General features: G+C 44.6%; 1 pseudogene; it reads left to right on the plus strand.

Moving 5' to 3' along the window:
* The first annotated feature begins 14,506 nt into the window (after nucleotides 1-14,506).
* Nucleotides 14,507-15,804, plus strand: LOC142446690 (26S proteasome regulatory subunit 6A pseudogene; annotated as a pseudogene).
* Nucleotides 15,805-23,695: the final 7,891 nt, after the last annotated feature.

Genomic DNA, 23,695 nt, shown 5'->3' on the forward strand with positions numbered 1-23,695 from the left:
ATTGCACAACTTGTCTTAAAGGTGACTCAACCATGGGGGGCGTGGGAGGAGGGAATGCGCTCTAAGATAAATGTGGTGGTGATTGTACAATTCCCCTTGATATGATTGAACGACTGAACTCTTCAATTATATGATATGTAAATTATGTGCCAATAAAACTGTTGGGGGAAGAAAATAAAAAAGATTTCCTGGCATAATTCAAAGGAAGATTATGCTAAGTCTGGAAAGGAAAAAAAAGATTTTCATCAAAAGAGCATCATTAGAATTTTCCACATCATTTAAACCTCTGAGATGGTCTGAGTGGATTTGTAAAAAAAATAATAATAATAATGATAATATGACTATCATTCTAAAAGCACATAAAACATGTTTAAACAAATGCCTGGGAACCAGCTCCCTGTATCTTTTGAGGTGGCTGTCTCTTCTTCCAACACTCAGCATGAGGGCTTTCAGCAAGATTAGCATGAAAAGGGACTTGGCCGGAAACAAAGGCAGTAGCCCCACATCAGAGAACCATGTGGGGCTACATGAGGCAGTGAAGAGGCAGTGGGTCTACTCAACAAGTATATTTTGAAAACCAAGTGCCTTCTAGGTCCTGTGCTAGGGATTTACAACGCAGAGATTTTGAAAGACCTGGTCCCTGGCTTCAAGTAGTTCCCAGTCCAGTGTCGCTGACACATACGTAAGCAGCAGTCATGGTGAGGTGAAAGGACAGGGCCCCTGGGAGCCGCACAGACAGTCACTCTACGGTTCCACTCCCAATGCAGTGACTCCGTACGCTTGAAGTCCCTGCACTTCTCTGGTGCCTCTACCCCACATACTGAGACACCCAACCTGCCATGCTCACCTCCCTGGCCATGCGTCCATCCTGGCTCACTGAGCCCCCACCCAAGCCTCCTCACCACGGTGCCCTGAGACCTCCCCAAAATGCCATCTCAAAGGGAACCTGCCACAGAAACCATCTTCACCTGGCACGGGTATGCTGGGGATAGATGTTACGTCGCAAAGGAGAGTCTGGGGATGCTCATGGAAAACAGTTCCCTGGATTTGGGAAAAGTCCTCTGGTTTTGTCATCAGTCATGCCAGTTTATAGCAACCCGATGTGCAGCAGAACAAAACGCTGCCCAGGCCTGCGCCATCCCCACCTTTGTCTTACGTGCGAGCCCACTGCTGCAGCCACTGGGTCAATGCATCATCTCAAGGGCCTTTCTCTTTTCTCCGCCCCTCCCCTTTACCATGTGTGCTGTCCTTCTTCAGAGACTGCTTTCTCCTGACACCATGTCCAAAGTATGTAAGATGAAGTCTTGTCACCCTTGCCTCTAAGGAGCACTCTAATGTCACTTCTTCCAAGACAGATTGGTTTGTCCTTTCAGCAGTCCATGGTACTTTCAATATTCTTCTCCAGAACCACAAGTCAAGTGCATCGATTCTTCTTCAGCCCTCCTTATTCACGGTCTAACTTTCACATGCAGATGAGGAAATGGAATGTGGGCCAGGCGCACCTCAGTCCTCAATGAAACCTTTCTGCTTTGCACCACTCTCAAGAGGTCCTGTGCAGCAGATTTATCCAATACAATGCCTTGTTTGATCTCCTGACCGCTGCTCCCATGAGCATTGATTATGGATCCAAGCAAGACAAAATCTTTGACCTCAATCTTTTCTCCATTTATCATGATGTTGGTCCAGTTGTTAGAATGTTTCTTTTATTTACATCGAGTTAAGGAGTGCTGGTGACTTAGTGCAAGCCACAAGCTCATCAGTTTGAAACCACCAGCCACCCCGAAGGAGAGAGACAGACTTTCTGCTCCCATAGAGTTACTCGGGGAAACTCACAGGGGCAGTTCTACCTGTCTTATAGGGTTGCTCTGAGTCAGAATCGACGGCAGTGAGAATTACAGAGTTATAATCCACACTGCAATGCCTGATCTTCATCGGCAGTGCTTCAAGTGCCCTCCCCTCCAGCAAACAAAGCTGGGTCAGTTGCTTAGCCCAGGTTGTCAATAAGCCGTCCTTCGATTCCGATGCTGGAATTCATCTTCCTATAGTCCAGCTTCTCTGATTATTTGCTTTAAAAAAACAACTCTCTGGCCATGGACAAAATAATGAAGACTTGAACTAGTCCTGAGTTGGGCTTGCAAGGCTTCCTTTGGCTGATCGCCAGGCTCAGCATGGTGTGCAGCGATCACTCTGTAGTACACAGGAAGCAAAACAGAAAGAAATAGAAGTAGGCAGAACTGAAGAGTGACTTACACCTCGGCAGAGATCAGTACTTGTGCTCTTGAGATGACTGAAAATATAAATCCACAGCAAAGTGTGGTGAAGAAATTAGATGGTGCCTGGTTATCAGGAAAAAACAGCATCTAGGGTCTTAAAAGCTTGTCTCAAAACAAGCCGCCATCTAATTGAAGAGTCAGCTAAGTCCACACAAAAGAAGCACACCAGCCCGTGTGATCCAAAGATTCTACACAATAAGATCAAAACCTGGAGAAGGGAATGATACCATTGCCTAAATTCTAAACACCCAGTTTGTGGAACGCTATGGATTACAGTAGAAACCCAAACTCCATTTACAGGGTCCTATGTGAATGCCCACTCTCCATAGACAAGTTATGTGAACTGCCCTAATATGAAACAAAGACCATTGTAAAGTGACTCTTAGTGGCTGTCCTTAGACTAGAAGGTACTACCATGTCATTAGATCTCCTTTGGATCTACTTTCTAATTATCTTCAGCTTTTAATATCTTTTGCTTTTTCTTAGATCGAGGTCTTTCTGTTTTATATAGTCACTATTGCTGGGTGCCTCTCATTGCTGTTGTCCTTGCTCTTTGTTTGGTATGTTTTTCTGTGTAGGGTAGCCAAAATGGGTGGATTTATGAAGACAGTAATTGAAATAATAATAACCTGGGAGCACACACTCAAACTCACTGGTCGATTCTGACTCATAATATCATCTTTCCCCCATAGACGAGTTTGACCTGCTGACCTTGTAATTATTAGCCCAACACATAACCACTACACCAACAGAGTGGTTACTCATTGGGCTATGATCCTAAAGGTCAGAAGTTTAAAACCACCAGCTACTCCATGGTAGAAATATAGGCCTTTCTACTCCCATAAAAGTTACAGTCTCAAAAACTCGCCCTGTGCTGTAGGATTGTGATGAGTTGGCACTGACTTGATGGCAGTGAGTGGTTGTTGTGTGGTTCGGTTTGGTCTGGGGTCGGTGTCTCAAGATTGGAGGCACAGAAGGGGAGGATGGGAGAATTCAGGAGTCAACAGGGATGGGTACCAGAAAGAAGAAAATGTTCCACAGTTGACCAGAAAGAAGAAAATGTTCCACAGGTGATTATTGTACAACCTTTCTTAATATAATTGATCTATGGAATTGTGGGATGTGTATAGCTCAATAAAACCTTTTTTAAGAGTTATCCCAATAGTTTCTTAAGGAATCTGTCCCACAGCTTCTCCCCTGTATGAAGATTGCATGAGCAGAGTGGGGCCCTTCAGAATAGTATGTACAAGTAAAACCCAAGTCCCATCTGATAAGTAAAGAGAAAAATGTCAATTCAATGCCAGAAAAGCATTTGACTTTTGATATTGGTTGCCTCTTCCTGGCCATAATAAACAAATTCCTTTTTAACTACCTGCCCACTACATCTACACATATACATGCTTACCATTGTTGTTGTTGTCATTAATGACAAGACACTTCATCTAGTCCTAACCTTTTACCCACCACTACAAAGGCAAGGTTAGGGGGAAACTGGGAAGCTGCCGAGTCAAGGATGAGGGAGTTACATGGAGAAGATGATAGGAAGAGGGAACAGAGATGCTCAGTGGTACAGGATGCTGGATAATACAGCTTGGGCTGGGAAGTTGTTGTTAGAGGTGCAGTCAAGTCAGTTCCGACTGATAGCAAACCTTCGTACAAATGGAAAAAACACAGCCTGGCCCATCCTCACAATTGTTCCAATGTTTAAGTCTATTGTTTCAGCCATTGTGTCCATCCATCTTGTCAAGGGTTTTCCTCTTTTTCACTACCCTTCTACCGTGCTAGGTATAATGTACATTTTCTGCTGATAACCTGTCCAAAGTACTTGAGATGAAGTCTCACTATCATTGCCCAAGGAGTACTCTGGATGTTCTTCTTCCAAGACAGAGCTCTTTGTTCTTTTGGCAGTCTATGGTACTTGCTACATCTACGCCAGTAACACAATTCAAATACACCCATGTTTCATCAGTCTCCCTTATTCAATGTCCACTTTAACATGCAGGAGTTAATTAAAAATACCATGACTAGGACCAGGTTCACCTTAGTCCTCAAAGTAACCGCCTTGTTTTTCAACACTCTGAAGAGTTCTTTCTGTGGGAGATTTACCCAATACAACTCTATGGTTGATATCTCCACTGTTGCTTCCATGAGCATTGACTTTTCAGTTGTCCATGCCCCAGGGAGGAGAACACATGTAGATCCTTGTAATCGGTTCCCCCTTTCCAACCCACCCTCTCTCATCCTCCCGGTATCGCCTCTTACACCACTGGTCCTGAAGGGATCATCTGCCCTGGATTCCCTGTGCTTCCAGTTCCTATCTGTACCAGTGTACATCCTCTGGTCTAGGCAGATTTGTAAGGTAGAATTGGTATCATGATGGTGGGGGGTCAGGGAGAAGGCATTTAGGACCTAGAGGAAAGTTGTATTTTTCATCATTGCTACATCGCACCCTGACTGGCTCATCTCCTCCCCAAGACCCTCCATCCCCAAGGGGATGTCCAGTGGCCTACAAATGGGTTTTGGGTCTCCACTCCACACCCCCCACTCATTCATTATAAGAATTTTTGTTCTGATGATGCCTGAACCTGATCCCTTCAACACCTCATGATCGCACAGGCTGGTGTGCTTCTTCCATGTGGTTGTTGTTGCTTCTGAGCTAGATGGCCGTTTGGTTACCTTCAAGCCTTTAAGACCCCAGACGCTATCTCTTTTGGTAGCCGGGCACCATCAGCTTTCTTCGCCACATTTGCTTATGCACCCATTTGTCTTCAGTGATTGTATCATGGAGGTGAGCACACAATGATATGATTTTTTTGTTCTTTGATGCCTGATAACTGATCCCTTCTGCACCTTGTGATCGCACAGGCTGATGTGCTTCTTCCATGTGGGCTTTGTTGTTTCTGAGCTAGATGGCTGCTTGTTTACCTTCAAGCCTTAAAGATCCCGGATGCTATCTCTTTTGATATCCGGGCACCATCAGCTTTCTTCATCACATTTGTTTGTTCACTCGCTTTGTCTTCAGCGGTTGTGTCGGGAAGGTGAGCATCATAGAATGCCAATTTAATAGAACAAAGTATTCTTGCATTGAGGGAGCACTTGACTGGGGGCCCAATGTCCTTCTGCTACCTTAATACTAAACCTATAAATATAGGCACATAGATCTATTTCCCCATCCTCATATATAAATATATTTGCATATGTACATGTCTTTATCTAGACCTCTGTAAATGCCCTATCCTCCCAGCTCTTTTCTCTATTTCCTTTGACTTTCCTCCTGTCCACTATCATGCTCATCCCCACCAGGGATTCAGCAATTCCTCTTGTGTACATTACCCTTAATCATGCCCTGCCAGGTCTCCCACACCCTCCTCACCACCGATTTGGATCACTTGTTGTTCCCTTGTCCCTGGGTTTGTTAACACCACTACCTTGTCCCCCTGGATCTGTCGTTCCCATTGTTTTCTCCTCCAGATTGTTCATCCAGCCTATCTTATTTAGACAGACCTGCAGAGATAATAACATGCACAAAAACAAAACAGAGTAAAACCAAGCAACAATATACAACAAACCAATGACAAAAACAAAACAAGAAAGAAAAGCTTGTAGTTAGTTCAAGGATTGTTTGTTGGTCTTTACGAGTGTTTTCCAGTCCAGTCTGTTGGAGCACCACACTCTGGATCTCACCGCTCCATTCCCTTGCTGTTCGGTTGCACCCCCTTAGTGTTTTGCCTCAGTGTGGTAGGATAAGATCAGGTGCAATTCCCACACTGTGTCTCCGGTGTTGTCCCCTGTAGGACTGTGGGTCAGTGAGAGACATCATGTCTCCTAGTGGGGCCGGCCATGTGGTTCTCTGTGGACTGGCCGCTCTAATTGGGAACATTGTCCTCAAGGTCTGGTGGGCCAGCCTGTGCTCCACTCTCTCCTCCTCCCCCTTCATCTGCTCCAGTGTGCTCTGATCAGATATGCCCCTCTCCCAGAGCTGCAGATTCAATGCTGTCCTTTGAAATAAATTCTTCTGGGGGTAGGGGCAGGTGTCCACTTAGTAGTTGGGATTGGGGGCAGCCCCCTAGACCTCTTCACTGATTCCCTACTCCACACCGGCATGTTGCATTCACATGCTAGAGCACTGGGTTGAAGTCTGGTCTCTCTTTCCCTGTGGAGAAATAAGCAATACCCTCTTAGTGCCCTGTGTCCCTGCTAGCCATTTCTTTTTTATTGTTATTTTTCCTTTCCCCACCTCCTTTTTAGTTGTCTATCATGTGTATCCCTGTATTAGGTCTGGTCCCTGCCATATTATCTTTTCCTCACCCCAGGAATGGTTGTATACAGTCGCTATTACCCTATACCCCTTTTGCATTTTTTTAAGTTTACCTGTTGTTCTTGTCCTTTTGTGCTTGACTTACTTCGCTTAGCATGGTTTAGCATGGTTTCCTCCAGTTATTCCCATGAGGAGATGTGTTTCATACGTTCATCACTGCTTTTCAGCAATGCATAGTACTCCATTGTATGTATATACCACAGCTTTTTAATCCAATCGCCAGTTGATGGAAATTTGGGTTGCTTCCAGCTCCTTGCAATTGTGAACTGTGCCACAATGAACATTGGAGCATAGATGTCTGGTCTTGGTTTGTTTCTTGCCTCTTCTGAGTATATGCCCAGTAGGGGGATTGCTAGGTTGTATGGTAGATATCGCCAGATCGATTTCCATAGTGCTGTACATACTTACAGGTCCACCAGCAGTGGATGAGAGTTCCTGTCTCCCCACAGCCCCTCCAACACTGTTGCTTTCTGATTTTTTTGAATTGGGCTAGCTTTGAGGGTGTTAGGTGGTACCTCATTGTTGTTTTAATTTGCATTTATCTTATGACTAAAGATCGGGAACATTTTCTCATATGTTTGTTGGCCATTCGGATTTCTGCCCCTGTGAAACTTCTGTTCAAGTCCTTTGCCCACCTCTCAAGTGGGCAATTAGTTTTTTCTTTTTGCAAGCTAGCAGAGTATTGTAGATTTTAGTATTAAGGCCTGATATGTCATCGCTAAAGATGTTTTCCCAGTCTATGGACTCTCTTATTACTCTCTTGGTGAATTCTTTCGATGCACACAAGTGTTTTATCTTCAGTATATCACATTTGTCAATTTGTGCCTCCTCTGTGTGTGTGTCCTTCCCTATTCTGATAGCCTGTGTATTCCCTGCGCCAAAGTTCTCAAGTTGGTCCCAATTCCCTCATTGATGGCCCTAATAGTTTGGGGTTTAACTTCAAGGTCTGTGGTCCACCTTGAGTTTATTCTTGTGTATGGAGTGAGATAAGGGCCTTGCTTCATTTTTCTGCTGGTATATATCCATTTTTTCCAGCACCACTTGTTAAAGAGGGCATCTGTTTCCCATTGGATATATTTGGGGCCCTTATCAAAGATCAGTTGTCTGTATACTGATGATGTTATTTCTGGGTTTTCAGTTCTTTACCATTGGTCTGAGTATCTGTCATTGTAGCAATACCATGCGGTTTTGACAATTGTGGCAGTATAGTATGTGCTAAAGTCAGGTAAAGCAAGCCCTACCACTGTGTCCTTCTTCTTGAAGATTTCTCTGCTAATTCTGGGCTTCTTCCCTCTCCACGTGAAGTTGGTAATCAGTTTCTCCATTTCTTTGAAGAAAAATGAGGGTAATTGTATTGGATTGCATTAAACTTATATAGTGCCTTTGGCAGAACTGACATCTTGACTGTATTGAGTCTTCCAATCCACGAGCATGGGATATCCTTCCATTTGCTGAGGTCACTCTTGGTTTCTTATAATAGTGTTCTGTAGTTTCCCCCATATAGATCTTTTGTTCTTTTAGTCAGGTGTATCCCTAGATATTTCAATTTGTGTCTGGCTATTGTGAAGGGTACCACCTTTTTTATCTCTTCTTCTGTGGTCTTATCTGATGTGTATAACAGTCCGATGGACTTCTGTTTGCTGATCTTGTATCCTGCCACTCTGCCAAACTCCTCTATTGCTTCCAGTACTCCCCTTGTGGAACTTTTGGGATTTTCCATATATAAAATCATATCATCTGAAAATAACGATAGTTTCACCTCTTCCTTCCCCAAATACCTTTGATGTCTCTTCTTTGCCTTATGCTGTTAGCTAAAACCTCCTGCACGATATTAAATAAGAGTGGGGACAAGGGGCATCCTTGTCTGGTCCCCTTTTTCAGTGGGATTGTGTTAGTCTTTTCCCCATTGACTACCACATTGGCTGTTGGTTTTTTATATATAGCTTGTATTGTCTTGAGGAATTTTCCTTCCATTCCTATCTTCTCAAGTGTCTTCAACAGGAATTGGTGTTGGATGTTATTGAATGCTTTTTATGCATCTATCGATACTATCATGTGGTTCTTATAGTTTTTCTTCTGCTTAACTCTTAGGGGTCATCATTTTGTCATCATTTTCCTTAGCTTCACTATGATTAAGAGTGAGCTTCAGAATCTTTTCTGACATTCATATCGATCTTTTCTTTCTTTCTTGTCTCTTTAATGGCCTTTTGCTTTCTTTGTGCATAATGTTCTTGATGTCCTCCCACAGCTCATCAGTTCTTTTGTCATTAGTGTTCAATGCATCAAATTTGCTCTTGAGATGTTCTCAAAATTCAGGTAGGATATAGTCAAGGTGATATTTTGGCTCTAGTGGACTTGTTTTCATTTTATTCACCTTCAACCTGAGTTTACATGTGAGCAATTGATGGTTTGTCCTACAATTGGTCCCTGACCTGGTTTGGGCTTCTGATAATGAGCTTCTCCATCATCTCGTCCCACAGATGTAGTCAGTTGGGTTGCTATATATTCTACCTCCTAGAGACATTCATGTGTACAGTCGCCTTTTTTGTTATTGAAATATATATAGTACATTACATTATAATATATTATATAATATATTTTTATATATAATGAAAAAGTTGTTGGTGTTTCAATATTCTATCAGGTAATTTGCAGCTTTGTTTCTGTCACCATGGCCATATTTTCCAAATACTGTTCCTTTCTCTCTGTTTACAACTTTCGCATTCCAATCACAAATAATTCATTATCAGTGCATCAATTTCAGACTGAAGACTTTGGTAAAATTCTTCAGTTTCTGCATCACTAGTTTTAGCGGTTGGTGCATAAATTCAAATAACAGTTGTATTCACCATATTTTCTTGTATGCAGATAGATATTCTATCGTAGACAACATTGCACTCAAAGATAGATCTAGAAATAACCTTTGAGATGATGAATACAGTCATTGCTCTTGAAGAGGTGATTCCCAGCATAGTAAACCATATGACTCTCTGATTCAAATGGCCAAAGCCGTTCATTTCAGCTCACTAACTCTCAAGATGTCCATCTTTATGCATTTCATTTCCTTTTTGCCAAATTCCAATTTTCCTAGATTCATACTTCATATATTCCAAGTTCTGATTACTAATGGATTTTTTCAGATGTTTCTTCTCATTTTGAGTCGTGCCGATGAGCAAATGAAGGTCCCATCCACGTCACTGTGGTCACCTCTCCTTTGTGAGAGCCGCTCTTCCTAGATCATATTCTCGGTACCTTCCCACCTGAGGGACTCTCTTCTGGCACTGGATCTGACAGTGATCTGCTTCTACTCATTAGGCTTTCAGTGCCTGGCAATGGTTCATGCCAACCACAGGGTCTTCAGTGGCTAATTCCTTGGAAGTGGACAAGTTATTCCCTCCTTGCAGTCTATGCTTAGTCTGGAAGCTCTGTGGAAAGCTGTTCACTTTGGGTGGCGCTGCTGGTATTTGAAATACCAGTGACATCACTTCCAGCATCACAGCCGCACATCAGCTCTGACAGTATGATAAAATGACACACAAGGGGTGGGTGTGGGGAGTAGGACCCACCACACAAACAAAACCATGCAAGCTTCTTTGGCATGGCAAAGAAGACTCCTCGTGAGCTTCCCTGGTTTATCTGGGAGTAGGGCGTCCTAGCCAGATAAAATAGGACACAGTGTTCTCCAGTGCAACAGGAAAAGGGGGGAGCAGAAGGTGAAATTCATTGCAATCACAGAGTTTATTTAACCCAACAGATCCAAAATATTACTGCCTCAACAAGTTGTCAACATTCTAAAAAATGATTGATCATATTTCTTACATTCTTTTTCAAAACCCAGTGTGTATTATCTATCCTCAATTTAGATGCTAAGTTTTCATTGGAAAGGCTTGATCTGCATACAGAACTCACAAACTGCAGTGTTAGAAATTACCCAAATTGTTCCAAATATGTAAAAGCTTTCCAATACTGATTAGAGTATGAGTGTGTAGACTTTGATTTAAACAAATAAATTGTAGCCCCATAATTGCACTAGCCGTATTCCAAGTGTTCAATAGACATATGTGGTTAGTAGCTACTGTATTATATGGTGCACATCTAAGGGTTAAGGGATAGCAAGCCCAGATGAAACCAAGGAGACCCTAGAGAAAACAGGAGGTTTCAGAGCTACCTTGTCTCCTTGAATGCTGAAACTCCCAGCCCTCCTCCCCCAGTAGGACTCCATTACTGCTGCTACTCGGTCGGGGGTTATAATCTCCATGAAGGAGACTGAAAGCTTCTTGTCTGGGAAATAGAACCAATCTAAGAGGAAGGCTCAAAATTATGACACTGGGGACTCCAATTAAACAACCCAGCAAAATCACCCTCCAGTGAGGCCCAGGGCTGGTCAGTCCCCACCCCCTGAGTAAACAGATAAAAGCAGACAAAGAGCCCCAAGCATGTGAGATATGCCTCTAGCCTGGAAACAGGCTAAGGCAAATCGGGGAGGGGGGCAGAAGCAATTGAGGGGTAACAGTATCCATATAAGGAAAGGCATGCCTCCCTAAGAAATATGTAAAGATTCTGAGTCCTTTAAAGTAGAACAAGAAGCTAATTTTAAATATTCATCAAACAACCAAGTACCACCAAGCTCTGGAAAGTAACAAGAATCTGAGAGCAGAAATAAAAGATGACAGGCAGGATTAGAAGGGAAAACTGAGCAAACCCATCAGAAAGCCCAACAAAAAGATGAGGCGATGGAAAGGGGGTGGAACAAAGAGGAGCAATGTAGAGGATCAGCCCAAGCAGGCAGTATCCGAAAAGCAGGAATTCCAGATTCAAAAAGGCAAAAATAGAGGAGAGGAAAACATTTTTTTTTAATTAAGAAAACATCCTAAAGCTAAAAGACATTCGTTTCTAGAATGAAAAGGTTCACAGAATACTGGGCACCATGAAAGGACATTTCCCGAACACTGGACCAAATAAAATATCCTACATGCTTGCAGGAAGGGAGACAGATTATAAACAATGGATCTAAAATTTCATTAGTATGGAATTTCCCAGTAGCAGCTCTGAACTCTAGAAGAAAATACAGCAATTCTGGGAGAAAATGATGTTCACCCCAGAATGTAATATTCATCCAAAATGTCAATAAATATGAAAATATAATAGACCATCAAAATTTAAGAATACCTCTCATAAATGCTTCCCAGAATGTTACTAGGAGATGCACTGCACTTAAATAAAAGAGGAAATGAAGTGGGGGGTTGGGGGAATGATACTAGATCCAGGAAAGAGGAGATCTGACACAGGCGAGGGGCAATGGAGTGTCTAGAATTCTGGTAAAAGGACTACTAGACGTTTGCTAAGAAGCAAGAGGCAAAGCGAGTCCCAGACTGCTACGCTCTAACCTTGGGGTTCTTTGTCTCTCCGCCAACTGCCTGTCGTTAGTACAGCTCCTGCTGAGTTTCCACTTCCATCACGGCTAGCTCATTGCTGCTGTTAGATGCCATAGAGTTGGCTCTGGCCCATAGCGACCCTATGTGCAACAGAACAAAGCACTGCCTGACCCTGTACCATACTCACAATTGAACATTGTGTGCACGATGTCAAGCCATCTTTTAGAGGGCCTTCATGTCTTTACCTTCCGTTTACTTTACCAAGCATGATGTCCTTCTCCAAGGACTGGTCTCTCCTGACAACAGGTACAAAGGACATAAGACAAAGTCTTGCCACCCTTGCCTCTAAGAAGCACTCTGGCCATACTTCTTCTAAGAGAGATCTGCTTGTCCTTTTGGCAGTCCGTAGTACTATCAATATTCTTCCCCAGCACCACATTTAAATGCATTTATTCTATTTCAGTTTTCCTTAGTCAATGTCCAACTTTAACATGCATATGAAGCGATTGAAAATGCCATGGCTTAGGTCAGGTGTACCTTAGTTGTCAGAGTAACATCCTTGCTTTTGAATACTGTAAAGATGTCTTGTGAAGCCAATTTAGCCAATGTAATTCTTCTTTTCATCTCTGGCCAGCTGCTTCCATGAGCATTGATTATGAATCCAAGCAAAACAAAATCCTGGACAACTTCAACCTTTTCGCCCTTGATTATGATGTTACAATTGGCCCAGTTGTGAGGATATTGGTCTTCTTCTCATTGAACTGTAATCCATACAACCTATCCAGTTGACTAACTCATAGCACAGGGAAAACCCACAGGTAGCAGAGGGTGTGGGTGGAGAGTGTGAAGCTATGAGGAAGTGAAGAACTCAATATGGTGTCGATGCATCAGACACAGAGCTCAACAAAATCAGGCTGGAATTGGTCAGAAGCTTAATAGGAAACTTCTTCAAGAACATGATACAGTACCTGATATGTTTACACAGATGGAGAAGAGACTTTTGCCCTTTGAAGTGGGGATTGGAAGTTGGCTTAGAGATGAATAAAAAAAACAAACCTACGGAAAAAGTTTAAGTAGAAGATAATTATAAATTTCAGGGGAAACAAAAATTTGTGCAAGGAAAGACAAGTAATGACTAAATTGCAAATAATATGTTTATAACCATAATCACAGAAACGCCCAATCTTGACCAGACAAAAATTACTTTATTAATAAAAAAGAGAGAGAGTAAGGTAGCAGATGAACACTGGGCCTCCACTCAGTGCAAGAACACTTTGTTCTATTAAACTGGAATTCCATGATGCTCACCTTCCTGACACAATTGCTAAAGACAAAATGGGTCCATAAGCAAATGTGGCGAAGAATGTTGATGGTACCCTGCTATCAAAAGATATAGCATCTGGGGTCTTAAAGACTTGAAGGTAAACAAGCGGCCATCTAGCAAGGAAGCAACAAAACCCACATGGAAGAAGCACACGAGCCTGTATGATCACAAGGTGTCAATAGATTCACGTATTAGGCATGATCAGAACAAAAATTCCTATCATTGTAAATGATGCAGGGAGTGCAGAGTGGAGACCCAAAGCCCATTTGTAGGCCACTGGACATCCCCTTACAGAAGGATTACAGGGAGAAGACAAGCCAGTCAGGGTGCAGTGTAACAACGATGAAACATACATCTTTCTTCTAGTTCCTAAATGCTTCCTCCCCCCACCCCACTATCATGATCCCAATTCTACCTTACAAATCTGGCTAGACACTGGTACAGATAGGAACTGGAAACACAGGGAATCCAGGGCGGATGATCCCTTCAGTACCAGTGGTGTGAGTGGCGATACCGGGAGGGTGGAGAGAGGGTGGGCTGGAAAGGGGGAACCGATTACAGGGATCTACATATAACTTCCTCCCTGGGGAAGGGGCAACATAAAAGTGGGTGAAGGGCGACATCGGACAGTGTAAGATAAGACAAAATAATAATTTATAAATTATCAAGGGTTCATGAGGGAGTGGGGAGCGGGAAGGGAGGGGGGAAATGAAGAGCTGATGCCAGGGGCTTTAGTGGAGAACAAATATTTTGAGAATGACGAGGGCAATGAATGTACAAATGTGCTTTTCACAACTGATATGTGTATGGATTTTGATAAGAGTTGTATGAGCTCCTAATAAAGTGATTAAAATAAATAAATTAAAAAGAGAGAAGAGAGTTGCAAAACCCTGTATACATGAGGGAGTCAGGGTGAAAGAAAGATAAATTCTCAACTATCGGAGCACGTCAAGGGATGATCACTAAACTGAGCAATGAAGACGTCCTTGTGGGAACATAGCACAGAGTTGGAGCTAAGTACGAAAATACCCACTAAAGGAGAGGGTTCTTGACAGGCAGGGTGGGGCTGAAGCGTTTTTTTATTTAAAAGGCATGTAAAAAAATATGTGTTGGGTAGGGCATATGGGAGTTCTCTCTACTTTCAGGTCAATTTTTTGTGTGTCTAAAACAATTAAAGCTCCAGTTCTTCAGTCACTGTCTCCATCACGGGAATCTGATGCCGGAACTCAAGGATCCAGTGACTCGGGAGGAGAAAATGGTGACCGTGTGGGAAGAGGCTGAGCAAGATGTTGCTGAGGAGGAGGTGCTCACAATGTCCACAGAGGAGATCATTCAGCGCACAGCTGCTGGACAGTGAGAACAAGCTCATGAAGCGTGAAGTGCTGCAAGGCACGCAGGAGCTGCAGGCCCTGAAGGACAAGATCGAAGAGAACAGTGAGAAGATCAAAGTGAACAAGACCCTGCTGTGCCTGGTCTCCAAGGTCATCGAGCTGCTCGATGTTGAAGAGGATGGAGCCAGTATCGACCTGGACTCCCAGAGGAAGGGCAAGTCTGCAGTGACGAAAACCTCTACCCGGCAGACACACTTCCTGCCTGTGATTGGGTTGGTGTATGCCGAAAAATGGAAGCCCAAAGACCTGGTGGGTATGAACAAAGACTCCTATCAAATGCTGGAGACCCTGCCCACCGAGTATGACTCAAGAGTGAAGGCCATGGAGGTGAATGAGCAGCCCACAGAGCAGTACAGTGACATCGGGGCCTGGACAAGCAGATCCAGGAGCTGGTGGAGGCCATTGTTCTGCCAATGAACCACAAGGAGAAGTTTGAGAACTTGGGGATCCAGCCTCCAAAGGGGGTGTTGTTGTATGGACCCCCCCCCCCAGTACTAGGAAGACGCTGCAGGCCAGGGCATGCGCTGCACAGACTAAGGCCACCTTCCTCAAGCTCGCCAGCCCCCAGATGGTGCAGATGTTCATCAGGGACAGTGCCAAGCTGGTGCAGGACGCCTTTGTGCTGGCCAAGGAGAAGGTGCCGTCCATCATCTTCATCAACAAACTGGACGCCATCGGCACCAAGCGCTTTGACAGTGAGAAGACCGGGGACTGGGAAGTGCAGAGGATGATGCTGGAGCTCCTGAACCAGCTACATGGCTTCCAGCCCAACACTCAAGTCAAGGTAATTGCAGCCACCATCAGGGTGGACATCCTGGAACCCGCCCTTCTGTGGCTGGGGCACCTGGACAGCAAGATTGTGTTCCCAATGCCCAATGAGAAAGCCCGGGCCAGGATCATGCAGATCCACTCCCGCAAGATGAACGTCAGCCCTGGTGTTAACTATCAGGAGCTGGCCTGCTGCACAGACAACTTCAACAGGGCCCAGTGCAAGGGCGTCTGTGTGGAGGTGGGTATGATCGCGCTGCGCAGGGGCCCCACGGAGCTCACCCACGAGGACTACATGGAGGGCATCCTGGAGATGCAGGCCAAGAAGAAAGCCAACCTGCAGTACTACGCCTAGCAGCTGCCAGGGCACTCCCCAACCTGCTAAACCAAGTAATAAATAGGGCTTCCAGTCCCCCTCCCCAAGAAAAGTTAAAGCTACTCATTTTTTTTAAGGATACAAAGAAGCACATGGAATGACCCCAAGTCCCCGGATTCCTTTCCCTGGGAACTGGCACTGCCTTCCAGTGATTTCTCCCCATGGTGGCCAAAGAGGATGCAAAAATATATACGCATCTGGGGTTAGAAGGATCTAACTCTTAAAACTATGGTTATATAAACCCTTGATAAAATTTAAAACTCTGCACCAGAAAACAAGACATTGGGATTGACAGAACTTGGCACTTGGCGGAGAAAAAAGAAGGAGTCAGGAATGATTTGTGAGTTTCTAGTTTGCGTAACTAAATTCATGGAGATGTCACCAAATAAGCACAAAGCATGGGTCAGGGATCGGGTTGCTGGTTGATTGGGAATGACAAGTTCCAGTTGAGGCTAAATTTGCAGTGCCTTGGGATTCCCTGAAAAGAGCAGGCCAGTTAATAACTGCTCCTGCAAGTCCAGGACTCAAGCTAAAGGTCAAAGCTGGAGACCGTAGCTACAGAGAGTAGCCAAAAGCACCAGAGTAGATGAGATGACGTGGGGGAAGAGGGAGGTGGAAGACAAGAAAATGGAAAGCCAGCTACATGAAAGCCACCAAAGTTTATAAGTCAGTAGAGGCCAGAGGAAGAGGCAAGCCCAAGAAAACTGGGAGAGTAGTCCGGAGACATCCAAATTTAAAAAAAAAAAAATTTTAAACAACACTGAAAAAATGTTTACTGGATGTAACCATGAGGAAAACCTGGGCAATCCCACCTAGAGGAGGTTGAATGGTGTGGTAGGTAAGCACAGAAGAGAAACAAAAGGGAGGTAGCTAGACAGGACATGGGTGGACATGGATAGACGCTCTCTGGGTGGTGGGGTAAAGGCAGTGTTCAATTGGACGCTTTGAGCATTGGTGAGCACAGTGAGGATGCTTAGGGGAAATGATCCTGTGAAAAGACAGGTGGTAACTGAAATTGTGAGGCTCTTACAGAGGGGTGGGGGACAAACCCAAGCAGATACGTTGTCCCTTAGAAAACTCATCCCCACAGGAGAGGAAGAACAAGTGGGTGTAGTAGGAAGAGCAAATAGCCCCCCCTGATCTAATCTCTTTCAAGATCTTCACCCACAAGGGACTAAATGAGAGCAGTTACCATGATTCCATAGTGGATTTTTGCATTTTGCTTCGCTGTTTTCCTGTTCCCCAGTCCGCTTACCTGTCTCCGATATGGTCCCTCAGGAGATTCCACTTCCACTTTGATTAAGCTCATATACATCGTTGTAGATGTACTTTTAGTATAAACACACACACACACACACACACACACACACACCAGTGGATCCAGAAGACTTCTCTTTAGAAGCCTCTTTGACGTGCTTTATCACAGCAATAGAATTGAATACTTAATTTCAAGATGTATTTGCCCACAAGGAAAGCTGACAACTGTAGCGATCCAGGGAACGCTCTGCAATAAATTCCCTTTTGTCCACATCTCAGGGTCAAAGGTCCACCTGTTGAGAAGACTGAGCCAGACCGTACTGGGAGGACGTCCATGATGCCAGACCAGAGGCCATCCAGACCACAAGATGGCAGCAGAGGTAAAAAGGGACCGACCAAGATCCTATGGGAAAATGTAGTTCTAAGTTCTTCACCTCTTCTCACAGGGAGTTGACCACCCCAATCCACAAGACCAAAGAGCACCCCTGAAAGCAGCACGTGGATCCCCACAGCCAAATGAAGCCGTAGAGAGCAGGGGACTGAGACATATTTAAACTGGAAACTGTGTCAGTTATCATTTTTATCCGCGCTCGCTCCCGCCGTACGTACATGCACCCCATGTGCTGTTCAACTGATGAAGGGGTTTCCAAATCAGAGTGGGAAAATCCCATTTTTCCACACACCTTTTGAATCCCCCTCGGGCACGTCCATTACGTATGTGGCTGAAATCTCTATGCTTTTTATATGCTAGCTCGCTTCAGCTTTACAACCATCTTCTAAAAGCAGGCATTCGGATCCTCGTGATATAGGTATGCAAAGCAAGGCTCAGAGGAGCCCTTTGCTTCGCCCAAGGCTGCATCCTGAGTGGAACAACAGAGCTAGAACCCAGCCCAGGCTCTGGCTGGTATGCATGTTCTTTTCTACCTAGGGCATCACCATTTTTCTCCCTGAAATCTAGACTTCCCCGTGAGAGGTGAGGTCGAGGGAGGGGGCTGGTGGTTGCAGTTCTTCAAACTGGTTCCAGCCAGAAGGAACTCCCACCAGTGGCATTTCCATATTTAGAACACGTGTCTTTCTGATCGTTATAATTTAGGCAATGGAAGTGACATTCTGCTGAAACCTGGCATACAAGATGTTCCCTCCTCTTAAAAGTTCATGTTTAATTGGCCCCGATTCTTTCCAAGTCTAGAAGAAGTACAACTGTGTGTTTCCAATGTTTCCAGAGTTGTGGTCTATTTGACTTCCATGCTCGGTCCCTGGAGGTCTGGGCTTCCTAGTGAGGAAGAGACCGGAAGGACTGGATTGAAGAGGAAGACTAGAAAAGGAGGGGACTTGTCGAGTAAATAAATAGATAACTGAAAGCACTGCTCCCGCAGAGCGGACTAGAACCAGAGGGATTCTAGAATCATAAATACATTCCATAAACTATATGGTTGAGTGGTTACACTTTGGGCTCCCATCCACATGGTTGGCAGTTCGAAACCACCATCAGCTCTGAGGGAGAAAGGCTGGGATTTCTACTCCTATAACCAATTACAGTCTTGGAAACCCACAGGAGGATCACCATAAGTCAGCATCCACTCAATGGCAATAACTTTGGTTTGGAGTTTTATAAACCATATGGAGTAAAAAAAAATAGCCTATAAATGAGATTGCACTCCCTCATTCCCCACACATCTCCCAGATACATGGGCTGCAATTTAGAAAGCCCACTCTATTTGAATCTCCCTAGCTGGGTCTCCCACCAGAAGAATGGGTGCTCTTTTAAAAGGTGGAACTGTTTGGTAAAGTGAGAGGAGAATTTCTAAAAGATGCCTTAAATGTAATTCTAGACATGAGGAATAGCCCAAGCCCATAATACCTACTGCCATAGTCAATTCTGACTCATGGAGACCCCACAGGACAGAGTAGAACTGCCCCTGTGGATTGCTGAGGTTAAATCTTTGCAGGAACAGGAAGCCCCGTCTTTCTCCTGAGGACTTTCTGCTGCGTCCAAGCTGCTGGCCTGGTGGTTCTCAAGCCAGTGCATAACCCACTGTCCCACGAGGGCTCCTAACGCACCCTGGGACTGCAGGAACTGAACAAAGAGCAGCCAGGAAACCAGTGTATGTGATCAGGAAAACAGACGCTGAAGTGAAGATCAAAGGCAGGGGTTTAAGTCTCAGCCCTGCTTGGCCACTTGCTATCTGTGAAAGCTTCATGAGCCTCAGTTTCCCTGCCCCAGGGGGGCCAGGGGGCAATTACAAGTGTCAAGATTTTTGTGAGGACTAAATTTAACATTGTATCTAGCTTAGCTCAACCTACTATTTCTGAGAATAGGGCAGACTAGATATTATGACAAACCCTTCCACTGTGCTAAAGTAAGCATTGAAAATGTTAAGTTGGAAGAAAGAAAAAAAATCTAGGATCAAAATGTTAGGTAAAAGTGGAAACCAAAAAAAAGTGGAAACTCAGAGAGGACACAAAAACCAACTTCTCCTGGGGGTGTTTGCCAAACCCAAGTGACCTTGGGCTTTAATATTCATGTTTCACAGTTAAGAGGAAATAAGAGATAAAGGGCCTTGCAAATTGGGGCGCTTAATAGGAGAACCATCACCACCTGCGTAGAGCTGGGAACTCAGCAAGCTATGGCCTCAGCGTAAGGATGAAGCAGAAATAGCAGCCCACCACTCACCAAAGAGACCGTGAAGAAAACTAATTACCTGGCCCATTGACTGCTAGTGGAGAGGACGTGGACTGAGAATTACAACTATAGACTGAGGTCATAATCAGGATTCAGAGCCCAAATTGACTATAGCTGGTTGTCCACTGTGATAGTTAGGCTTTCTGTCAGCTTGGAGGGGCCAGGATTCTCCCATGATATGGTCTCACAGAGTGCGGTCAGCTCCAAGATGGGATCTTCTGTGAAGCAGCCAGGCCCTTGTGGGGAGAAGAATAGACTTCCCTACTCTGGTCACCTTGGATCCACAGTCAGTGTTCCCGGGAGCAGCAGTCAAGAGATCGAGAGATGCATTGCCTCGGGTAAGTCTGCTGCACAAGACCTCTCGTTAAGGTGTTGAAAAGCAGGGCTGTGACTTTGAGTACTAAGGTGTCCCTGACCCAAGCCATGGTATTTTCAGTCCCCTCATATACATGTGAAAGTTATCCAAACATTATTGAATAAGGAAGACCAAAGGGAACTTGGTGCATTTGAATTGTGGTGCTGGAGAGGACTAGTGAAGGCACCATGGACAAACAAGTCTGTCTGGAAAGAAGTAAGGTCAGAGTGTCCCTTGCAGGCAAGGATGGTGAGACTTCATCTTCCAAACTTCAGACGTGGTGGCAGGAGAGACTAGTCCCTGGAGAAGGACATCATGCTTGGTAAAGTCCAGGAGCATCCAAAAAAGAGGAAGGCCCTCCACGAGATGGATTGACACAGTGGCTGCAACCATGGAGTCGAGCCTAAGTACAAATGTGAGAATGGTGCAGGACCAGGCAGAGTTTTGTTCGTTGTACACAGGGTCGCTATGAGTCAGAACCGACTCAATGACACTGAACAACCACAACAATCTGGTGACAGACTGACTCATGATTGAGGGAAGTGTCACTCGGGGTGTAGCCTCTGCTTAGTATTCAGTAGACAGCATATGGAAGCTAAGTGACTTCTGCTGGATTTGCATGCTGCATCTCATTCATCCACCTCCTGTCACATCGTTCACTGATCCCAGGAGCCATCCATCAGCAGGTGCAGACCTGGGATCCATATGACCAGTCTCAGATTCACTCAGCTCAGCACACACCAGCCTGTGGTCTTCCCTCTTCCGGTTCGGCAGCCCTGCACTGCAGGAGTCAGGAGAAGTCAGCTTGTACCTCTGACCCGCAAACTTGAACTGGACGGGATTTGCCAACTTCTATAACGAGTTGAGCTTCTAGCTGCAAAGTCAGCAATTCAAAACCACCAGCCACTCCTCAGGAGAAGGATGGGCTTTTCCACTGTGGTCAAAAGTCACCGTCTCAAAATCTCACTGGGGAAGTTCTACCTTGCCCTGTAAGGTCATGACGGGTCAGTACCGACTCTATGGCAGTGAATTTTGAAACAATTCTATAAGCCATTTCTTCATACATGTATCTTTCTACCAATATACACATACTGGTCACTGGTTTTGCTTCTGTAGAGAAGTGGAAAGGAGGGAGCCCCTCCATGAGATGGACGGGCACAGTGGCTGCAACCCTGGGCTCAGGCACAGGAACAATTGCGAGGCTGGCCCAGGCCCAGGCACTGTCCCGTTCTGTTGTGCACAGGGTTGCTATGGGTCAGAACCTACTCACTGACCCCTAAAAACAAGGACATTAGAGAACACAGCCACAAAATACTTACAATGTAGCTGAAAGAGACACCAAGTTCATAGTAAACAATGCCCCATCCTACCCCGCTGCCACTGCACACTCGGTCTCCTGCCAAAAACGCACAGCTAGGTTATGGAGAAACTCATTTTCACCGCAAATCTCAAACAATTCCTACAAATCATGTTCCGAGTTATGTGATTCCATGGGAAAATGTATAAAACACACAAGGAGACAGGGCACTATGATCAAACTCCAGGAGAAACAGCTCCAGCCTCCTTACACACACGAAGACTTCACTTATTAGAATGATCTCCCTGCTAGCCAGTCAATTCTGACTCACAGTGACCCTATGTAGGCAGGGTAGAACTGCCCCTGTGGGGTTCTGAGACTGTAATTCTTTAGGGAAGTAGAACGCCTCATCTCTCTTGCTGAGGGACTGATGGTTTTGAACTACTGACCTTGCAGTTAGCAGCCCAACACATAACCCACCACGCCACCAGGACTCCTCATGAAAGCTATCAGACATGTAAAATATACTTGATGTGTTGAAGAAAATTAAGGAGACTAAAAATAAAAGTAGGGAGAATGATAAGCATGACCAGGCAGATTTTATAAGACCAACTGCACCATCCACAAGTAATAAATACAGTAGTTGGAATAAAAATTTAACAGATTATTAGACACAACTAAAAAGGTATTTTGGGTAAATCTGAAGAAATTAGCCAAAATACAGCTTCAAAGTTAAAAAATATGAACAATTAGGAGACCTGCTGGCTGAAATGAAGTCTAACTTATACTTCACCAAATGTCAAGAGGAGAGCGCTATAGGAGAAAAGCACTCGCTGAAGAACGAATGGCCGAGTCTTTCCTAAGATGGGTAAGTGGCATAGATCTTCAGGTTCAGACCGCTCCCAACCAAACAAGTAAAACAAAATCCATTCCTACATACTTCCCAGCGAAGGCTTCAAAGCACCAAAGGCAAAGACCGAATCTTGAAAAACACCAGGGAGAAAGACAAACGAACAAAACCACGCTGACAAGTGACTTCTCAGAAAAAGCCAAAAGACCGACCGTGCAACGGTCTTGTCATGGGGTGAGGGATACATAAATCGTATGTCCATAAAAACATGCTATCAAGAATAAAGGAAGGGCTTTCAGGCAAATAAGAATTTCAACAGTTGTCCCCATACGATCGTCACTAGGCCTCTCAGCTCCAAATTCACTTTTGTGCGCCTGCTCAGGAGAAATGGAGATGAGCCCTGTAAATATGCTTCCTTGCCAGCTCTCATGATGTTAAGCTCTTTCAGTAGAGGGTTCTGGGGAGAGCAGGGACATAGGGGTTTCCACGGCTGCTTGCACTTGGCTTCTCTCTGTAGGCTCCAGCTGTACCCATGGCTTCTCCAGCATCAACTCCTTCAGTGCTTGGTAATCGGCAGCACCTAGCAACCAGCAGCTTCCCCTAGCAAGTACCACCGGAAATTTCACAGAGGATTGATTGCCCAGTAAGACGTGCCCTATGAACAGTTTCCCTGGTGGTGTATAGGGCAGCTCTCCAGTCAGTCCCACCACGGCAACACCATAGTAACTTTTCAGCCATGCAGTGAACCACGGCCATACCCTCTCTCCCAAAATCTGGAACTCAGCCCTGGATGCTTTCTCTCACTAAAGGAGAGGGCTCCTCTCAATACCTGCTATGTTGATATTTGTTGGCGTTCGCATTACTACTTACTAGCTGCTTCCTTATTATGTCAATGTTTGTGGCAGTGAATAATTCTGGATATTAAACTTTCCTTGCTCTATGGTTTCTCTCTCCTACTTGGATCCTTACTGATAAAATCACTCAAGGTCTTTCCAAAGGACACACTTTATGCCGAAGGAAAGTGATCGCAGATGGAAGGGCTGAGATTCAAGAAGAAATGGTGACCAAAGAAAGTGGTACATGTGAGTGGATACAAAAAATACACATTAATTCCCTAATTTCAGCTTCTTTAGCCTGGTGCCTTGAAAGCAGGTCTCTAAGAGACTCTGCCTTCTGTCTTCCCCTCCCAACAAAATTAGAGCAGTGCTATGGTGAAAGCTATGCAAACGTACCTGGAACACAGAAGGTTTTCCATTTTAAAGAGACTGTCTTGAAAAGGCATTTAAGCCTTCCCTGAGCCATAAAGCTAGCTTTTCTCCAGAGAGTATCTATGCTCTTGAAAGGAATTCTTCAATGTTCTTTCTCTAATGGATTTACCTCATTAGCTGATGTCTGCGCATAGCACGGAAAATGAAAAGTACTGATCCA

Source organism: Tenrec ecaudatus, chromosome 4 (assembly GCF_050624435.1).
Source record: "Tenrec ecaudatus isolate mTenEca1 chromosome 4, mTenEca1.hap1, whole genome shotgun sequence".
Classification (NCBI taxonomy): domain Eukaryota; kingdom Metazoa; phylum Chordata; class Mammalia; order Afrosoricida; family Tenrecidae; genus Tenrec; species Tenrec ecaudatus.